Source organism: Haemaphysalis longicornis, unplaced genomic scaffold (genome assembly GCF_048455015.1).
Source record: "Haemaphysalis longicornis isolate Haplotype H1 unplaced genomic scaffold, Haemaphysalis longicornis Haplotype H1 scaffold_1, whole genome shotgun sequence".
Lineage (NCBI taxonomy): Eukaryota > Metazoa > Arthropoda > Arachnida > Ixodida > Ixodidae > Haemaphysalis > Haemaphysalis longicornis.
The window spans coordinates 396,384,839-396,392,778 of NW_027526203.1; positions in this window are offsets into that span (position 1 = coordinate 396,384,839).

The following is a 7,940-nucleotide window of genomic DNA, read 5'->3' on the forward strand; positions in this document are numbered from 1 at the left end:
TAATGCTCAATCACACGTAGATTCGCTGGCTTCGCTGGTACTAGCATTTCTGTTATCACATTGGCTGGAACTGGTTACGGTTGCGTCAGTCAACGCGGTAGCAGGCATGTTAGTGTCCAGTTCAACTCATCGGAGCAGCAGGTGGAGCAGCAGTCGGAGCAGTAGCAGCGAGGGCGACTGACGGAGCGACTGAGGAGCGCACCGCAGATACCGCGGTTATATAGCCGTTCCGCGCGAGAGAGAGTTATCAGAGAGAGACGCGCATGCGCGCTAACGCATATCTGGCATGGCGAGGAGAATGAGAGAGAGTGTAGCATACGCGCGCTAACGGCGCGCTGACGCACAGCTAGCATGGCGAGGGGAACGCGCTAACACAGCTGGCAGGCGAGGGGAAAGGAGGTGGGTTGCGGACGCATGCACGCCGAATGGAAGGACAGGCCGAGTGTAAGAGATGCCTTGCATCTAAAAACCAACCCAGGCTGGGTGGATATGCAGCGTTCTCTAGCGGAGTTATCCTCATAGCTGGCCGCAGTTGCTGATGATGGTCTTCTTCGATGTGCGCGAGCCAAAGTTCTCGACCTTCTTGATGCCCTTGAAGCCGGCGAACGCCACTGCTTCCCGTCCAACCAGCTGGTCTTGGCCGTGGTGAGGAAGAACTGCGAGCCGTTGGGGCTCGCGCTGACGATCGCCGTGGACAGGATTTCAGAGTCCGTGTGCCCCAGGCGGAGGTTCTTGTCCATGAACTTGTAGCCGTAGGTAGACTTGGTTCCGGTAAAACGAGGAAAGTTTTAAAAAATCAACCCAGGCTGGATGGATACCCAGCGTTTTTGTGCAGAGTCCTCCTCACAGCTGGATGCAGTTGCTGATGACGGTCTTCTTGGATGCGGGCGAGCCGAAGTTCTCGACCTTCTTGATGCCCTTGACGCCGGCGAACGCCACTGCCTTCCCGTCCAACCAGCTGGCCTTGGCCGTGGTGAGGAAGAACTACGAGCCGTTGGGGCTCGCGCTGACGATCGCCGTGGATAGGATTCCAGAGTCCGTGTGCCCCAGGCGGAGGTTCTTGTCCATGAACTTGTAGCCGTAGGTAGACTTGGTTCCGGTCAAACGAGGAAAGTTTTAAAAAATCAACCCAGGCTGGATGGATACCCAGCGTTTTTGTGCAGAGTCCTCCTCACAGCTGGATGCAGTTGCTGATGACGGTCTTCTTGGATGTGGGCGAGCCGAAGTTCTCGACCTTCTTGATTCCCTTGTTCAACGCCACTGCCTTCCCGCCCAGCGAGCTGTTCTTGGCTGTGGTGAGGAAGAACTGCGAGCCGTTGGGGCTCGGGCCGACGTTCGCCGTGGGTAAGATTTCGGGCCCGTGTGCCCCAGGCGGAGGTCCTCTTCCACGAACGTGTAGCTGTAGATAGCCTTGCCTCCGGTCCAACATGGAGAGCTTGAAAAAATCAACTCAGGCTGAATGGATACCCAGCGTTTTTTGGCGGAGTCCTCCTCACAGCTGGCCGCAGTCGCTGAGGATGGTCTTCTTGGATGTGGGCGAGCCGAAGTTCTCTACCTTCTTGATGCCCTTGACGCAGGCGAACGCCACTGCCTTCCCGTCCAGCCAGCTGGTCTTGGACGTGGTGAGGAAGAACTGCGAGCCGTTGGGGCTCGCCCGATGATCGCCGTGGACAGGATTTCAGGGTGCGTGGGCCCAGGTGGAGGTACTCGTCCTCGAACTATCAGCTGCAAATGGAATTTCCTCCGACCCCGAGGTCGTTCGTGAAGTCGGTGGTAGGTTTCACCTCTCAGAGCAGAACCCTTTCTTCGTCGTGCACAGCGCCCGCAAGTTCTCCTCCGTTCTGGGCATCGCAGTAGGCCCGCACCTCCATCAAAGCGGGTCCCAGTGGTTAGAGGGTATTCTTCTTCCTCGACGTCGAAGAAGACCCTCAGGTTGCCCATCGGTGCGCCTGGTTTGGTTTATCAAGCCCGTCCTCGGTGGTGGAATGGAGCGTTGGGCTATTCGAGGCGGCCCGACAAGACGACGTGGGCAATGTTGTTGTTGTTGTTGTCGATCCTGATAATTAATGGCGCATACCCAATCAGGGGATCGGCCAAACAACAGAGGATTGTAAAAATGAATGGTACTCTTATCAATTCATGACACGCCTAGGAAGGATAATTTAGATCAGTTGGTTTTGAGCAAGGATAGCACTTTCTGGTCCTGTAGTAGACGTCGTAGAGCCGACACCTTTAATAACAGCAGCTAGGTACCGTAGGATGCTGAAACTCCGAGAACAGCAAGAATCGGTTTTGCTGTCATTAAGTGAATTTAATCATCTTAAATTCTCATGGAAACCTGAATGGTGCCCTTCACGCAACTTAGAGGTGGTTATCACAGCCTTACGTTGTCGAGTACCCCAGTTAAATAGGTACTTGCACACAGGTCTCGTCTGGCGCCAACAGCTCTGTGCAGCTATTGCAACGAAGACGAGTCTGTCGAACACTACCTGTTGACATGCCGACGTTTTTCCCGACTGAGACGTCAGTCCCTGGAGGTGCCGCTTTGCAGTTTGGGTATACCACTAACAGGGCCGGCTATACTATCGTTCGGGGCATCCGAAACGGGGTTTTGCCGCCGGGATGTATGCTCTGCTCTCCTGCGCTACATTGAAAATTCTAAACGATTCTCTTTATGATTGAGATTGGTCATCCTCGCTTTAATTTTCCAGTTTTTTTTTTCTTCTCAAAACGTGGGCAATGCGTTCGGCGACTTCTTCTTCTGCCTCTTCTACTCCTCTATCTCCTCCGCCTTACAGTGTTGGCTCGTACCCGGAGTGGGACGTTGGCCAGGGCTTCACCTGGTTCATTTACTTTTAAAATGCACCTATAGAATAGGAGTTAAACGCAAGCTGGGAAAAAGAACTAAATTGAATCCGTCGGGGACGGGGGAGACATAATAGAGAGAGACAATTTTAACGAAGTCGGCCGGTGGTTTATGCAAAGCCATGAAGCAGGTATTAAATTTTCTTTTTTTACGTTGCCGTGGCTGCTGGCGCCGAATGAACAAGCACAGTAGTTTTTACCCCAATACTGAGGTGGTGGTGAGGTGGCCCATAAAAAAATGGCGTATACCCATTTTAGGGGGATAGAAAAACTTGTCATAGAAACGAACTATATAGGCCAAAGTTAGAGGAACAGAGGAAAGGATTACTCAGTATGGTAAACAGAAAAAAATGAGGACAGGAGAGGACTGGGAATACAAAATAAAAAGTCAACCAATTCTGAATAGTTCTTGCTCCGAAGACCAGTTGTCTCTGAATTTAACGAGTGGACAGTGGCCCAGCTTTGTGTCCCCAAAAAATTAAAGCCCAGGAAAGGACAATGGTGGTCCTGTAGGGGTCGCAGGGGAGCTTCCAGAAACCTTTTTGGGGATCGAGAACCCGCGCCGAGAAATAAGGAATTCTTCCAGAGATTCAATTTCTTGGCAAAAACGGCATAATGGGTGAGAAGTCATCAAATTTGCCCCTTGTAGGCATTGATTAAGGAGGGGGGGTGGGGAAAAACAATGAAAAAACGCCAGGGATACTTCGCAAAAGCGAGTATGAGGAGGAGGAATAAACATTTAATTGAGCAGTCAATGTTGTTGGGTTGACCGCCAGGTGGGGGACCTCCTTAGTCCAAGAAGCCCTGGACTATGCCATTGGCAAAAATGGCATAATGGAGGAGAGGTCATCGAATTTGCCCCTTGTAATCATCATCATCGTCATCACCAGCCTCTCTACGCCCACTGAAGGGCAAAGACCTCTTCCATCATCCTCAATTTATCCCGCTCCTGTGCTAACTGCGACCGATGTATCACCGCAAACTTCTTGATCTCATCTGCCCATCTAACTTTCTGCCGCCCCCTTCAACGCTTGCCTTCTCTAGGGATCCACACTGTTACCCTTAATGACCAACGGTTATCTTGCCTTCGCATTAAATGCCCTGCCCACGTACATTTCTTATTCTTAATTTCTACTAATATGCCCTCTACACGCGTTTGTTCCCTGACCCACTCTGCTCTCGTCTTGGCCTTTAATGTTACACCTATCATCTTCCGTTCTGTTGCTCGCTGAGTCATCCTCAATTTAATTTGAACCCTCTTAGGGAGCCTCCATGTTTCTGCCCCGTGGGTGAGTAGCGGTAAGATGCAGCTGTCATACACTCTCTTCGTCAGGGACAATGGTAGGCTGCCATTCATTATCTGAGAATGCCTTCCGAATGCACTCCGCCCCATTCCTATCCTTCTAATTATTTCTGCCTCATGATTGGGATCCGGGGTCCCAACTTGGCCTAAGTAGATATATTCGCTCATCACTTTTACGGCCTCGCCACCTATCTCAAACCGCTTTGCTCTCCCGAAAGTATTGATGATTACTTTAGTTGTCTGCATATTAATTTTCAGGCTCACGGTTCTACTCTGCTTGTCCAGTGCGGTAATCATGCTTTGAAATTCGTCCCCCGAGTTACTTAGCCAGGCAACGTCATCAGCAAATCTGGAGATACTAAGGTATTCTCCATTAACCCTTACTCCTACCTCTTCCCAATCCAATGTTCTGAATACTTCTTGTAAACATGCTGTGAATAACATTGGAGAGATTTTGTCTCCTTGTCTGACGCCACTGCTCTGCTTATGGAGGATGATGGTAGCTGTCAACCCACTGTAAATATCCTCTAGTATTGTTACATAATGCTCGTCTACACCCTGGTTGGATAATGCCTGACTCACTGCTGAGGTTTCGACCGAATCAAATGCTTTCTCATAATCTATGAAGGCTATATATAGGGGTTCAGTATACTCAGCGCTATTCCCTATCCCCTGATTGATCGGGTGAATATTTTCCATTGTTGTATAGCCTTTACGAAACCTTGCGTGTTCTTTAGGTTGACTGAAATCTAACGTGGCAGAAATTCTGTTAGCGATTACCTTAGGGAGTACCTTGTAGACAACTGACAGTAAGCTGATCAGCCTGTAAATTTTCAAGTCCTTCATGACAACTTTCTTATGGATTAGTATGATGTTCGCGTTCTTCCAAGATTCCGGTACACTCGCGATCATTAGGCATTGCGTGTACAGGTTTGCCAGTTTTACTAGTACAATTTGCCCGCCAATCTTCAAGAGGTCTGCTGTTATCTGATCTTCACCAGGTGCTTTGCCCCCTTTCATTTCCTTCAAAGCCTTCCTAACTTCTTCGGTCGCTACTGGTGGGATGTCTATTTCTTCTGAACTACATTCTCGTTCCGTATTGCGCTGGCGCCTTGTAGGCATTCATGAATTGGGATAGGGGGTATACCACAATAAAAAGACGCCAGCGATACTTCGTGCAAAAGGGTCTGACAAAAAACTTCTTTTAAACAGAACAGGAGGTGTTCAACTTCAGGAGAAATGGACAGTTCGTGATCAGAGGCATCATCGGGAGCAGGTATTCACTATAACGCGCCAGCAGCACGCTAGCAAACAGGTTAAGAATCTGTATAACTGGTAACGCCAATGCCATTTTGGCCAGCATATCTGCGGTTTCATCAAGTGTTAATCCTCAGTGGCCAGGCAGCCAAACAAGAAGAATTTCCCTTGCATGAGTGGGGACACAGCTATAAAACCGTGCAACCCTCCGTCTAACGACGACGATAGGTGAACGCGAAGCTTTCTCGGGATGGATTTTTGTTGCCAAATCGTACACTACAAGTGTGTTAGTACTTCGGAGATACGCACAGCTTTTCTAGATTACCCTCAGCAACTCTCGGGTGGGCAATCCGTAGGCCTAACGCTGGGGCTTGGGGTGTACGGGGCGAAGTTAATATGGAGCAATCGGATAAACGCCGGCTTCATATCGCGGGGGTCCCAGGTTCAGTTCCGGCCACGGGAAGCGCTTTTTTCTTTCACATCGCCCACGACCATTCATCATCATCGTCAGAGAAAGTTGGCTTTCCTGCAAGGCGAATTGGCTTACAACGCCATCAGTGAGGACACTGAAGTTTCGCTTTAAAAAAGGTTTTAAGCGTAGGACTTTAGATGTTTCCGAGGAGAAAGGGCAATTCACACGGAAAGGGAGTGCACTCAAATGCTTCTCCCTCTCTCGCTCTGCCCACTTCTGTCTCTTGTAGTCGCATGCGAAAGCAGTGGGCAGAGGCGCCCTGCGCCAAGCAGGTCTCCCCAAGGGAGAGAAAGCGGAGACTGGCATGTAGCCCTGTGCTCACGTTATCATGGCCACCTAATAAATCATCGTATGGTTCTCCTACATCATACCATGGTTCTCCTCACTTGTTCTTGTGCCACGTAACATTATTAGACTTTTTATTCCGAAGTTAAATTCGGCACGTTGCTGTACGCCGTTCAATTCGCTACGTGTATTCTAAGGTAAGTCAAGTAACGGCGAAGTAGATTAATCTTCTTCCTGCCTTCAGGCAATTTATTATATTATGTGTCCCCTTCCGTGGTTGCACAGTGGCTGATTCGTTAATTCTGCAACGGAAGCAAAGAAAGCGATTCGATGCCCCGGCTGTGGCGGCCGTTTTTCTGGTGGAGGCGGGAAAAAAAACGCCAGTGTGTTGAGATTTTGCGCACGCTGAAGATCTCCCGGTGGTATAAATTAGTTCCGAGCCCTCCTTTACGGCACGCCTCATAGCACAGGTGTAGCTGCGGCGCGTAAAACACCCTAGATTTAAATTTTATTAGTGCAGATGTAGATGACTCGCACCTTGAGAGTTGCTTAGGAAAAGTTGAAAAATCCAAGGCAAGAGCCCGTGACGCATTGATCTAGCAATGCATTTGTGTGTGGCGGTTACGCCGACTTTTAAGGGACTCGGTGAATAGAGCTTATAAGGATACATAAGGATTGAGCGAAATACTGCATTAAAAGGAGGGGTCATGAGGCCCTGGGAGGGAGTGAGCATGGGGGGGGGGGGGGGAGGGAAGGGCACAATTCCCACAATGGACTATTCACACAAGGGTACTATTCACAAAAGACACACAGTTTAGCTAGTCAGTAGCACCAAACCAAGCACAGTTTATACTGCAGATATTGAGGGCGGATAGATATGGTCAGTCCGGGAAAGTCGGCTTGACCGCTACACCAGTTTGCTAAGACCGTTCTCAAGGGTCTGGGTGATTACTTCTATTAGAGGGATCGTCAAGGACTTGACTGATATGCTCCAGTTCAATCGCGCGTGGGGGACCTAGAGGTCAAAGCTGATAGCCGTTATGGGCGAATACAGGACGATGTGAGATTAAGTGGAACATATTTGGTATGTCATCACGACTACAGTTGGGGATACATCGGCGCGATTCGGGGCCTTGCGGGGTTGTCCATTTATGTACAGTGTGTGGGGTATACGCCGCATTAGCACACACTTTATGGGAGAAATACTTCCCTGGACACGAGAAGGGTTTGAGAATGGCAAGGATACCAACCGCACGTTCGTCTTGCAAAGCGTCTAGTGCTTCTCTTTTTGAGGTGGTGAAGGTGGAGTCTGCAATTTGCTTGCAGAGAGAGCATGGACCTGGTGAGCACAGGAGGGGGGGGGGGGGGGGGGGTATTTCTAGCCTCTCTCTGGCAGCGTCGTGTCCCATGCGGTGGCCGTCTGCGCCTAGTGTGTTCCGGAGGAGGCCAAACAATGCCAGTTTTAAAGCCATCCATTTTTACGCCTCGTACCATGGTAAGCATATTGGTTGATGTTCGATGAAAACGGGCGATTCAATTCTCGGACAGCGGCGCATTAATTCGTGATGATGCGAAACTTCTTCGTGGCGGTGAGGAGTTTCGTCCACACCGCCACAAACTCCCGGGTGTCTCCCAGAATTCCCAGAATTTCTAACCCTCCTACGAGGCCATATGGGGTATAAATTGTGCCTCGTGCATGGGCATACTTTGACATGACTGCTGACATTGCCCCCAGCGAAATATATATTTCTAGTAATG